Source organism: Oncorhynchus masou, chromosome 23 (genome assembly GCF_036934945.1).
Source record: "Oncorhynchus masou masou isolate Uvic2021 chromosome 23, UVic_Omas_1.1, whole genome shotgun sequence".
Classification (NCBI taxonomy): Eukaryota; Metazoa; Chordata; class Actinopteri; order Salmoniformes; family Salmonidae; genus Oncorhynchus; species Oncorhynchus masou.
The window spans coordinates 5,824,819-5,839,069 of NC_088234.1; the positions used below are offsets into that span (position 1 = coordinate 5,824,819).

Genomic DNA, 14,251 nt, shown 5'->3' on the forward strand with positions numbered 1-14,251 from the left:
GCATCTCAAATTTTGCCTAAATGTTATGTGCCCTTGTCAAACGTAGTGCACTATGTAGTTGTGCCATTTTTGTGGAGTGACCCCCTGAATTTGAGTGTAGACTACTAGTTACCTTTGCAGTAAATGGGTAGTCTCTGACTATCTATAATGCTTCCCATTCCCTATGTAGTGCATTGTAGGCCCTTGTCAAAGGTAGTTCACTACACAAGGAGTGAGGAGCCATTTGGTAAGGATACATATTCCTCTGTGCCAGGCTAATCTATTGTATGTGGTTGAAGAAGTGATACCTGAGTTCCATCAGAAGACGAGTAGCACCGTGTTGCCCATACTTCTTCTTGGGGTCCTCAGGACTGGGTTTAGAAAATGCTGCTTTGGCTATTATTTCAGTTCTGTACCTAATAGTGGGTTTCCTTAACCTCTCCTCTAATACCCACAGCCATTCCAGACCCTTTAAAATGCTCAACTAATCTCTCTTTCTCTCTCTCTCAGGAGACTATCACCATGGCAATATTGACCATCATTCTGCTTGTCAGCACTGCTTTTGCTCTAGGAAGTAAGCGTGACATACCTCACAACTACTCACCAACCTCTTAAATCAACATAAAACACACATAGATATTGATATGCAGGTGTGAGTTGGAAATGCGTTTCTGTTCATAACTTTCTCCATGGGACACTCTTTGAGAGGTCAGCCATTATCAACATTGACACTGGAGAAATGAAGGTTTGGCCTTGCTTAATTAACTTCTAGTGACTCTAAACCCGGATCCGGGAGCGTAATCATTGCCTGACACGAATTAGCATAACGCAACAGACATAAATATTCCTAGAAAATATTCACGAAAATCAAATCACAAGTGAAATATATTGGAACACAGCTTAGCCTTGTGTTAATCACCCTGTCATCTCAGATTTTCAAAATATGCTTTACGGCCAACGTTACCAAGCATTTGTAAGATTATCATAGCCTAGCATAGCATTATGCCTTGCTAGCAGCAGGCAACCTTGTCACGGAAATCAGAAAAGCAATCAAATTAAATCGTTTACCTTTGAACTTCGGATGTTTTCACTCACGAGACTCCCAGGTAGACAGCCAAAGTTCATTTTCTCCCAAGATATTAATTTTGTAGGCGAAATAGCTCTGTTCACGTTTGGCTGAGAAATCGCCCGGAAATTGCGGTCACCACAACACTGAAAAATATTCCAAATTAGCTCCATAATATCAACAAACATGGCAAATGTTGTTTAAATTCAATCCTCAAGGTGTTTCTCTAATATCGATTCGATAATATAGCCGTCGGGACAATTAATTTCAGGAGGACCGACTGGAGTAATGGCTACCTCTGTATTTTACGCGAGAATCTCTCTCGGAGACACCATGTGGCCGCCTATGGCTATTCTTCAACAGAAATGCGTAAAACTACGTCACAGTGCTGTAGACATCTTGGGAAATACGTAGAAAGCGTAAGCTTGTTGATGTTACATTCACAGCTGAATAGGGAGTCATTGGAACGCAGCGCTTTCAAAACCTGGGGCACTTCCGGATTGGATTTCTCAGGCTTTCGCCGGCAACATCAGTTCTGTTATACTCAGACCATATCTTTACAGTTTTGTAAACGTTGGTGTTTAATATCCAAAGCTTTCAATTATATGCATATTCTAGCATCTTCTCCTGACAAAATATCCCGTTTAAAACGGGAATGTTTTTTTTCCAAAACTGAAAATACTGCCCCCTAGCACCAAGAGGATTTATTAAAGGCACATAGACAGATATATCAACTTGTCAGCTCACTGATTTGAACTACTGGCCCAACTCTCTAACCGCAGGCTACCTGCCACTCCTCTAGGTCCAGAGATGTATATCTAGATGCTGGACTGAGGTATTCTGATATGAATGGTTTGATCATTCAACTGGATGTTTGATTGGATTGTCTAGCAATAACACTGATACAATTTCCAGTCTTAGTTTCATCAGCTCTTCTACGAATCTGGAATTTGACTCCACAGGAACCCTATTCCGTAAAGGGCACTACAGACCAGGGTCCTTCGGGGAACAGGGGCCCATATAGGATGCAGGGTCCTTCGGGGAACAGGGGCCCATGTAGGATGCAGTGTCCTGACCAGGGTCCTTCGGGGAACAGGGGCCCATGTAGGATGCAGTGTCCTGACCAGGGTCCTTCGGGGAACAGGGGCCCATGTAGGATGCAGTGTCCTGACCAGGGTCCCATAGGGGAACAAGGTCCCAAAGGGGACGCAACCCAAGATTCCAGATGCAGCCAGAGCTTCCAGGATGTTTGTCCAGCAATGTATGTTCTACTATGTAATGTCATCGTTATAAAGAATGTTATCTGTGTTTAGATGGTATGATACGACCCAAGACCCCCTGTGAGATTGCTAGAGATACTGCATTGAAAAAAGTCCAGCCTGGAGTCTACGTCCCCACGTGTGACAAAGATGGACAATACAAACCTGAGCAATGTTCAGGCTCTACAGGTTACCACACACACCATAAATGCTCCAATTGAGTTGAACGTGACAATTCAATATGTTACAGTAAAATGTGTAAATATTATATATTTAACAGGTTATTAACATGTCTTTCTGGTAGGTTACTGTTGGTGTGTGACCAGTTCAGGACAGAAGATCCAGGGTACTGAGACTCCAACAGGCACTGCTAGCAACTGTTCCACCAAGGTGTGTGTATATACATATTCATTCACTAAATGTTACTACTTTGCAGCTAGTTATTGATGTGTATTTCTTTCTAATTGTAGATGAAAGGCGTTGGAAGTAAGATGTAGAAGACGGCCAGTTGTCTTTACTGTACTACAGGAACGGATTCACATCCCATACAAAATAAATACATGAAGGAATCCAGAGATTAGTGTTGCTTTACTTACGTTATTGTTGGTGTGATATGTTGGACAACGTATCTGAACCGGTTCATTTCTGGGAAATGGAGGAAGGAGTAGGACTGTTATGGTGACTGTTACAGGAAATGAAGACAGGCAAATGCCACTTGACCATGTAGTAGTTAGGCTTCACCAAGATCTGGTGATGGTCATTATTTGTCTACCACACTTGGTAGACTGCCTGGTACTGAGCACTATTGTCCCTCTAATCACGCTGACATCAATTCCGATTGGTGGAAATCAGAAAGATGGACAGCTGAGAAGGGAGTTGCGAGGTTTAGTCACGTGCACAGGCAAGGCCTTAATGCCTATGGATTTGGGTCCACTTCATGTTCATACCAATATTTGGAGGCGGGGAGGGAACTTGCCAGAAAACGAACGTCGTCAGTACAGTATTAGCTAGCTAGAATGTGTGGGTGATACACATCATTGCTCTGTGTGAACAGGACATCCAAGAAGTTAAATTAATGACTTTAGTGGGGTAAGTAAATGTTCAGCCTGTAATTGTATAACTAAAACACACCATGACAAAGTATGTGGTCACCTGCTCATCAAAAATACCTTTCATTTTGTAAAACTGGTTTACCTTCAGACGAGTCTTGTGAGGCCTGTTGGTGTAGCAAAACAACCGCCATATTGTCTGATGGTGGGGTCATATCAGTGTGATTTGATGGTGGGGTCATATCAGTGTGTATTGAATGTTCTGGGATTTTCATCCTCATTATTCCCAAAAGGTCTTAATGATGTGTAAGAACTCTGAGTGTACTTTTGTCCAATTTCATTATGTTTACTTGCGCATAAGGCATGTTTTGTCCATTTGCAATATGATTTCATAGGAAGTCAAGTCACTTTTTTTGGCCAAATGCAATATGAAAGATTTGAAAATGTCAAATCAGGATGTTATGTCCATTTACCATCACGAATTTGGCATGCTCAAAAACACTGCAGGAAAGCGAAATTGACTGGCCCAATGAAATCGGGATGGCTGGGGAGTGATAGTTGTTCCTTTCCATCGCTCGTTACGTTTGATTTCAGAATGTCACTTTGGTGATGGTACCTCTGTTTAAATATATTGTAAATGGACAATAGTCACCAGCAAGTCACCGTCAATTAGATATCATTCTGACACCAAACCCACTTTCTCCAACTCGTTTAGTAGCCAACTATCACATACCTCAGAGCTGGGCCGAAATTCATGACGCCTTCTGTTCAAACCATAACAAACACGTAGTTACAATCTAGCTGCGGGTCCAGTTCTGATATGTGTAGGCCTAGCTGAGGCGAATTCCAAGTTTCGGGCTCGATAGGTCATTTGGTGCCCGAGCAAGACCTTAATTGGTGCTGAAAATCCTTTTTTTTCCATGACTTGCTACGGGGTCCTTGAATGAGCTATCAGACAAACGTTGGTCCGTCTATGGGCCGAGGCGGTCGCAATGCACCTAGTCTTGCGACTCTGGGACATTTCTAAATGTCGTCATTTTCGTGATGCAAAAATGAATTGAAGTTATTGCAAATGTGCGAGGCTGTTTCTCGGTCCGAGAACCTTCTAGTGCGTGGTGCGTTACGTGGCTCTATTGACCTGAGGTCTAGAACAGGTTTCAGAACTCTAGGTCTGACGAATATTTTTTAGCTCTCACAAAGCTAACTATTACAGGCACTGTTTGTCTCTTCGCACCCCAATACGTCCCTCCTTCCAAGCTGTGTGATTTAGTTTTTCTTTGAAATTTTATGGGAAAAATGACTGATTTACAGTTCATGGGGGTTGCCTAATCACACACATGAAGTTTTGGAAAGATCTGACTTTTTTAACCCTTCGAAACAGCCCCTGTGACACCAATTATGGCACTTCCGGTTGGCACAGCTATAGGTAAACACATATCCTCATTGGGGTATGCATTTACAGAATCCTGAGTTTTAAGTGTTTACGTTAAGAACTGACCGATTTACACAGGGTTGAATGCACTATTTATCACAAACGGCTGGTTGGGTATGGAAAAACACGTTTAGGGTGATTTTTAACCACTTCCGGTTGCTTCAGGAAGCTTAGAATCGACACAGGTAGACCTCAGTGTCCTGCTGGACTGTTATTGAAGACAGGTTCATAAGGCATTCATAACCCACATTGGCTTCAGGTTTACTTTAGAGGAGCAGGTAATGTATTCCTATGGGGAGAGTTGTCATTGTAATCTGTGAGATCAAAAAACCCTGTTTTACTGTTAAAGGGTTAATGCCACACGGTCAAGGTTAGGCTTGCATAGATCGGGAGGACCTCAGGAACGTACCTGAGTTCAAATTGTGCTTCTCACCCTAACGGTTCTCTCACTGTCACCCAAAAGTAAATGACATTTAGGGCCAGGCTCACGGTCGCTGCATTCAGAGCGAGCTACGGTCAACTGGATCTGGATCTTCAACTGCATCTGTAACTGTTAAAAAAAAAACTATTTTTGAACATGACCAATTTGACATTGTACGATTTCTCTTAAATGGCTGGGTCTTTTTTAATTGACACCGGAGCCTCCTTGAAGCGGAAAAATTATTGCTCTATTTTCATTTTGGATCTTTTAACCTGTTGACTCCCCATCCGGGATCGTGACTAAAGCCTCAGGCTCATTAGCATAACGCAACATTAACGATTTCTGAAAATCGCAAATAAAATGAAAATAATGCTCCTGCTCTCAAGCTTAGCCTTTTCTTAACACTGTCATCTCAGATTTTCAAAATATGCTTTTGAACCATAGCAATTGACTAATTTGTGTAAGAGTATGCTAAGCTAGCTTAGCATTTTGAGTAGCATTTAGCACGCAACATTTTCACAAAAACCAGAACCAAATAAATAAAATCATTTACCTTTGAAGAGCTTCGGATGTTTTCAATGAGGAGACTCTCAGTTACATACCAAATGCACAGTTTTTCCTGAAAGCGTCTGTGTGTAGGAGAAATCGCTCCGTTTTGTACATCACATTTGGCTACCGAAACGAACCGAAAATTCAGTCACCTACAACGTCAAACTTTTTCCGAATTAACTCCATAATATCGACCGAAACATGGCAAACGTTGTTTGGAATCAATCCTCAAGGTGTTTTTTCACATCTCTTCATTGATATATCGTTCGTGGAAGCCTGCATTCTTCTCTAAATTCCATGGAAAAATACTTGCAGCTGACTTTTGCGCACCAATTTCGCCGCAGGACACCGGGCGGACACCTGGTAAATGTGGTCTCTTATGGTCAATCTTCCAATGATATGCCTACAAATACGTCACAATGCTGCAGACACCTTGGGGAAACGACAGAAAGGGCAGACTTACTCCTCTCGCATTCACAGCCATATAAGGAGACAATGGAAAGCAGAGCCTCAAAAATCCTGCTCATTTCCTGGATGCCGTCTCATCTTGGTTTTGCCTGAAGCTCACGTTCTAGGGCACGCACAGAAAATATCTTTGCAGTTCTGGAAACGTCAGAGTGTTTTCTTTCCAAAGCTACCAATTATATGCATAGTCGAGCATCTTTTTGTGACAAAATAGCTTGTTTAAAACGGGAACATTTTTCATCCAAAAATGAAATTGCGCCCCTAGAGTTTCAACAGGTTAATCGCAGAAAAACTCAAACCGTTAAGGCCTAGACGCCATCTTGTTCGGGGCCAACTGCCCATTATGCCAAACCTACGCTCACCAAGTTGTCTTCAAAGTCTTTTACGTTTTGGAGATAAAGCCACTTCATGATTCGTGATGTTTTGTACATTTGCAATATGATTCCATTCGCCCTCTTGTGGGATTTATCGGGACAGCGGAAAAAGACTTGATTTAATAAAACTGAAACCGAATGTCCGAGAGAGTTTGTTTGATGCCTTCCCGGTAGATACGGCCCGATGCCGTCCGCGAATTTTACAAATGTTCTCGGACGTCTAGTAAGGGACCGTACATTTCCAATATGGACTTTCTCACTAACCATATGGCGAATGTCAATGTTCCCTTAAGGTATGAAATGCCTATTTATGTTGTAAATGTGAACATGATTTAACGCTGCCACTTTAGACTCCTTGTTTTATTCTTGTACGGAAAACAATGATTTGAGAACTTACTTGATAGGTTTATGTCCTCTGATTTGTGTCTTGTTTGACACATCCCCAACACACTTTATTAGAATACTTATGAAATGCAATTATTTTGATAACACTTTCTCTCATACTCCAACCCCATTGGATGCATTGAACGGATGTGGGTGGAGCAATGTCTAGATAGAGGTGCAGGTTGTGAACACTGAAAGCTCTGATGAAGGCTTTGAGGCTGACACGTACAGCTTTAGAGCAGTGAGACTAGCAAGAACAGTGTTCTTCATCTTACTCCACTGTAACCATGCACCTGCAACAAAGATAGCTCAGAAGTGAGAGTGCCTCTTGAATCCTAGTCCAAGTACGCTCTAAAAATGTGGGGTTCAACTGGAGTTCTAAAGTTCTGTTCTCTAACGTTCTCATCAAGGAACATCCTTAGCTGGTGGGGGTTCTTGCAGGAACCTACCTGCCCAACAAACATTTAGATTTGAAAGGACAGTAGCAGGTGCTTAAAAACCACCTCTTTTTAGAGTGGTGACAAAAGACTGACATAATGACCTCAGTTCTTTAAAACTGAACTTAAAAAGAAACATTTGTAAACAAAATAACTTCATGACAGGTTAAACATGTCTTTTGAACCTTCAGTATCCTAAACATACTGTGTCGCGTCACAGGTCTATATTTGCATAAAGTAAAGCACAATGACAGTTATGTCCTGGTGGCACTTGCAACTTTAGGGTTGTGGGTTTGAGTCCCACAGAGGACCAGTAAGAGTACTAACTACAACGCATCATTCTTGTTCAATAACTCATGAGACAAAGCAGTGTCCACATTTTAATGGCTGCAAACAATTCCTCAACATTTGTGTAGTAACTGAGACTTCATTTAACAGCAACAAAGTATTTTGACGTTACCATGAAGTATTAAGGGCGCAGACACTACGGAATAGCATTGCTGCTCTCTTGTATAGTCTGGCGGAGAGGCAGGAGTCTCAAGGAGCACACCGAGGGCAAGCTCCTTCCACATAAAGCATTGTTCCAGCGCTTCTGACCTGAAGACGAAACACCGAGATATACTCAGCTGTACAGACAGTAGGAAAGTCCACAGGAGACATTCATTAGTTAAATTAACTAGGAATAAGTTTAATTTGATGACTGGATCAGTGAATGATACTGGGTTTACTGTACCTCCAAAGTTGATGTGAATACAAGTCTCTCTGGCACCAGCACCAGGCCTTCCTTTAGCCCAGTTCTGGTGATCAAAGTCGGAGCCATCACTCCAGAACCACCGCCTGTCCTGAAGGGGGGGGGGGGAAGTGTCAGAATATACTCAATGTATAGTCTTTCCTCTAACACCTGAAACAGTTAAAGCTACTCCAAAACCCCTCCTACTGGGACTATTGCTTGTGTAAAGAACGTGAAGCCTACTCCTCATATTTGCAATCATCCAATACATGTCAAAGACCATAACTAGTCCACAACTTGAAGCTCAAAACCCATACACATGTTTACAAGCAGACTGTCTGGAATAGATTACTTCAATACTTAACTATAACCATTTTACATATGTATGAAAGCATCCTACGGAGGTTGACAATTAAATACATTGACGTTATTTAGTAGATTCATCTAGCATGACCTACAGGATCAATTAGGTTAAGGGTTTTGCTCAAGGGCACGTCAGATTTCTCTCAGTGAGCTCTGGGATTCAAACTAGCAGCCTTGAATTTATTGGGGTCCACACAAAATAGACAACTCAGACAGAACTACATTAATAACAGGTAGCCTAAATGCCATAACACACTATGTTTTAACCAGGTTTGCTGTTCACTTGAGCAAGATGAGATGGAACGGAGTTCCTTGCAATAATGGCTCTATATAACACTGTAGGGTTAATGGTCCCACCTTAACAGAATAAAATCCACCAATCCAGGTAGGAGGGAAACCAACAGTCTTGACCAAGACCAACGCCTGAATAAACTGGTCCTCCTCGGAGCTGTGCACAGATGCCAGGTTTGCGCCAAGGTACTTCACAACGTTGGGTACAGACACCAGTTGATCACCAAAGGACATACAGTACCGCAAGAGAAGAAGGCAAGTCAGTTAAGAAAATTGTTATCTACAATGACAACCAAGCAGTAGATGGGAACAAAGACATTTCTTGTATTAGTCAGTCAGCCTTGCTGAGAATTTGTCTTCTGGACTCTCAACCAAATATTGACCATCACAACTAATTCCTTTTTAAAACTCTTCAGGACCCATCCAGTCAGACCTCTCACTCTCGAGTTTTGTTAGCAGGTTGGTGGAGATGGCGGAAGCAAAAGTGTCATTTGAAGTTGAAAGCAGGTTGATTACAGTTAGCGAGAAAGATGAGTGGAGAACAGAGAAGTCCAAGAATGGAACAAAAAAGGGTTAAAATTGTTGTGGAAAGTTAGTCTGATTAATCATTGTTTGTTGGGTTGCGAGATGTCATCACGTAACTATAAATCTTCAATCCTTTAATTATAAAAGCAAAGTGATTTATTTAGACTTTTATTATGCCCACTGCATGCAATTTTTAAAAATCAAATATAACCATAGTTTTTTGCATGACAGGGATTCTCGTGACTTTCAAGAATGCCGGAATTGCTTCACCTTGCTCTTCTGGTAGGCTCGATGCAGGATTCACCATACAATTATTTCAGACATACAATGCAGTTCCACCATGGCACGGACCGTGATGATACCTTGGTGCAGACCATGATGATACCTTGGTGTAGACCATGGTGATATCTTGGTGCAGACAATGATGATACCTTGGTGTAGACCATGATGATACCTTGGTGCAGACCATGACGATACCTTGGTGCAAACCATGATGATACCTTGGTGCAGACAATGATGATACCTTGGTGCAGACCATGATGATACCTTGGTGCAGACCATGATGATACCTTGGTGCAGACCATGGTGATACCTTGGTGCATACCATGTTGATACCTTGGTGCAGACCATGGTGATACCTTGGGGCAGACCATGATGATACCTTGGTGCAGACCATGATGATACCTTGGTGCAGACCATGGTGATACCTTGGGGCAGACCATGATGATACCTTGGTGCAGACCATTATAATACCTTGGTGCAGACCATGATGATACCTTGGTGCAGACCATGGTGATACTTTGGTGCAGACCATGATGATACCTTGGTGCAGACCATGATGATACCTTGGTGCAGGCCATTATAATACCTTGGTGCAGACCATGATGATACCTTGGCACAGACCATTGTAATACCTTGGTGCAGACCATGGTGATACCTTGGTGCAGGCCATTATAGTACCTTGGTGCAGACCATTGTAATACCTTGGTGCAGACCATGGTGATACCTTGGTGCAGACCATTATAATACCTTGGTGCAGACCATTATGATACCTTGGTGCAGACCATTATAATACCTTGGTGCATACCATTATAATACCTTGGTGCAGACCATTATAATACCTTGTTGCAGACCATGATGATGCCTTGGTGCAGACCATTATAATACCTTGGTGCAGACCATTATAATACCTTGGTGCAGACCATGATGATGCCTTGGTGCAGACCATTATAATACCTTGGTGCAGACCATTATAATACCTTGGTGCAGACCATTATAATACCTTGGTGCAGACCATTATAATGCCTTGGTGCAGACCATGATGATGCCTTGGTGCAGACCATTATAATACCTTGGTGCAGACCATTATAATACCTTGGTGTAGACCATGGTGATACCTTGGTGCAGACCATGATGATACCTTGGTGTAGACCATGATGATACCTTGGTGCAGACCATGACGATGCCTTGGTGCAGACCATGATGATACCTTGGTGCAGACCATTATAATACCTTGGTGTAGACCATGATGATGCCTTGGTGCAGACCATTATAATACCTTGGTGCAGACCATGATAATACCTTGGTGCAGACCATGGTGATACCTTGGTGCAGACCATGGTGATACCTTGGTGCAGACCATGATGATACCTTGGTGCAGACCATGATGATACCTTGGTGCAGACCATTATGATACCTTGGTGCAGACCATTATAATACCATGGTGCAGACCATGGCAGTACGTTAGTTTTTTTTTGAGGGGTAAAGTTTTTTACGTCCAGTTGCTTTTAACCGACACACGACAGTTCAACGGAATCTCACTGGAGCAGACAATTGTTACATCTATTTCCTATGCAGACTTTCTAAATGGCGACAACAACAAAAAAATAAAGTTAATGGGTACATAGTTACTGTATTAAAGCTGACAAGAGAAGGAGAGAGAGGTATGGGAGAAATGAGAGGAGGGGAGAGGTTAGGGGATGAGAGGAGGAGGGAGAGGTTAGGGGAGGAGAGGAGGAGGGGAGAGTCGAGAGGTTAGGGGAGGAGAGGGGTAGGGAAGAGGGGTATAGGAGGGAGGAGTGGAGGAGGGGAGAGAGTAGAGGTATAGGAGAGAGGAGAGGTAAAGGATAGAGGAGAGGTATAGGAGAGAGGAGAGGTATAGGAGAGAGGAGAGGTATGCGAGAGAGGAGAGGAGGAGGGGACGAGAGGAGGAGGGGAGAGAGGTATAGGAGAGAGGAGAGGTATAGGAGAGAGGAGGGGAGGATAGAGGAGAGGTATGGGATAGAGGAGAGGTATGCGAGAGAGGAGAGGTATGGTAGAGAGGAGAGGTATGGTAGAGAGGAGAGGTATAGGAGAGAGGAGAGGTATGGGAGAGAGGAGAGGGTTTGTGTTAGGACAAGAGGAGGAGAGAGAGGTATGGGAGAAATGAGAGGAGGGGTGAGGTTAGGGGACGAGAGGAGGAGGGGAGAGTCGAGAGGTTAGGGGAGGGGAGGAGAGGGGTAGGGAAGAGGGGTATAGGAGGGAGGAGTGGAGAGAGGAGAGTTTAGGGGAGAGAGGTATAGGAGAGAGGAGAGGTATAGGAGAGAGGAGAGGTATAGGAGAGAGGAGAGGAGGAGGGGAGAGAGGAGAGGTATGCGAGAGAGGAGAGGTATGCGAGAGAGGAGAGGTATAGGAGAGAGGAGAGGTATAGGAGAGAGGAGAGGAGGAGGGGAGAGAGGAGAGGTATGGTAGAGAGGAGAGGTATAGGAGAGAGGAGAGGTATAGGAGAGAGAGGAGAGGTATGGTAGAGAGGAGAGGTATAGGAGAGAGGAGAGGTATAGGAGAGAGGAGAGGAGGAGGGGAGAGAGGAGAGGTATAGGAGAGAGGAGAGGAGGAGGGGAGAGGAGAGGTATAGGAGAGAGGAGAGGTATAGGAGAGGTGAGAGGTATAGGAGAGAGGAGAGGTATAGGAGAGAGGAAAGGTATAGGAGAGAGGAGAGGAGGAGGGGAGAGAGGAGAGGTATAGGAGAGAGGAGAGGTATAGGAAAGAGGAGAGGTATAGGAAAGAGGAGAGGTATAGGAAAGAGGAGAGGTGAGAGGTATAGGAGAGAGGAGAGGTATGGGAGAGAGGAGAGGTATAGGAGAGAGGAGAGGTATAGGAAAGAGGAGAGGTATAGGAAAGAGGAGAGGTATAGGCGAGAGGAGAGGAGGAGGGGAGAGAGGAGAGGTATGAGAGAGAGGAGAGGTATGGGAGAGAGGAGAGGTTAGGGAGGAGAGGTATCGGCGAGAGGAGAGGTATAGGAGAGATGAGAGGTATAGGAGGGAGGAGAGGTATAGGAGGGAGGAGAGGAATAGGAGAGAGGAGAGGAGGGGGGAGAGGAGAGGTATGGGAGAGAGGAGAGGTATGGGAGTGAGGAGAGGAGGAGGGGAGAGAGGTATAGGAGAGAGGAGAGGTATAGGAGAAAGGAGAGGAGGATGGGAGAGGAGAGGTAAAGGAAAGAGGAGAGGTATAGGAAAGAGGAGAGGTATAGGCGAGAGGAGAGATATGGGAGAGAGGAGAGGTATAGGAGAGAGGAGTGGTATAGGAAAGAGGAGAGGTATAGGCGAGAGGAGAGGTATAGGCGAGAGGAGAGGAGGAGGGGAGAGAGGTATAGGAAAGAGGAGAGGTATAGGCGAGAGGAGAGGTATGGGAGAGAGGAGAGGTATAGGAGAGAGGAGTGGTATAGGAGAGAGGAGAGGTATAGGAAAGAGGAGAGGTATAGGCGAGAGGAGAGGAGGAGGGGAGAGAGGTATAGGAGAGAGGAGAGGTATAGGAGAGAGGAGAGGAGAAGGGGAGAGAGGAGAGGTATGGGAGAGAGGAGAGGTATAGGCGAGAGGAGAAGAGGAGGGGAGAGAGGTATAGGTGAGAGGAGAGGTGGAGGTAAGAGTGGAGAGTTATGGGAAAGAGGAGATGTATAGGAGAGAGGAGAGGTATAGGAGAGAGGATAGGTATAGGAGAGAGGAGAGGTATAGGAGAGAGGAGAGGAGGAGGGGAGAGAGGTATAGGTGAGAGGAGAGGTGGAGGGAAGAGTGGAGAGTTATGGGAAAGAGGAGATGTATAGGAGAGAGGAGAGGTATAGGAGAGAGGAGAGGAGGAGGGGAGAGAGGTATAGGCGAGAGGAGAGGAGGAGGGGAGAGAGGTATAGGAGAGAGGAGAGGAGGAGGGGAGAGAGGTGGGTACCCCTCCCCCCCTTGTTCAGGTACACATTATTCCATTTCTGTTAGTTACATGTCTGTGGAACTTGTTCAGTTTATGTCTCTGTGCAGCGGCTGGCTGGGTCGCTCTGACCCTCAGAGCGCAGAGCACAACAAGAACACTTGGCTGCTCTCTAGCACACAGCGGGGCACGTCCGGGCCTGTGTAGCGGCTGGCAGGGTCGCTCTGACCCACGAGCGCAGAGCGGGGAGCCGGGCACAGCCTCGCCACACTCGCCACACTCGCAGACTCTCTACCGCGCTCCGCGGCACATGCCTCGCCAGTGGCTGACAGAGTCGCGCTCTGCGGGTCAGAGCGACCCTAACACTTGGCTGCTCTCTAGCACACAGCGAGGCACGTCCGGACCTGTGAAGCGTCTGGCTGAGGTGCTCTGACCCAAGAGCGCAGAGCTGCGAGCCCAGAGCGCAGAGCGGGGAGCCGGGCACAGCCTTGCCACACTCGCAGACTCTCTACTACGCTCCGCGGCACACGCCTCGCCATTGGCTGACAGGGTCTCTCTGAGCGCAGAGCGAAGAGAGCAGAGCGCAGAGCCGGGCACACGCCTCGCCACACTCGCAGACTCTCTACTACGCTCAAAGGCACACACCTCGCCAGTGGCTGGCACGGTCACTCTGACCCCACCAGAGCAGAGCGGGAGCCCTGGAAACACAGGGCCCGGGTCGCTCTGACCCGCGAGCGCCGAGCACAGAAAGGGG

At 45.2% G+C, this 14,251-nt stretch overlaps 1 pseudogene; it reads left to right on the forward strand.

Annotated features, from left to right (window-relative positions):
• The first annotated feature begins 501 nt into the window (after window positions 1–501).
• The window catches only part of LOC135511235 (equistatin-like), a 114,502-nt pseudogene continuing 100,752 nt past the window's right edge, over window positions 502–14,251 (forward strand).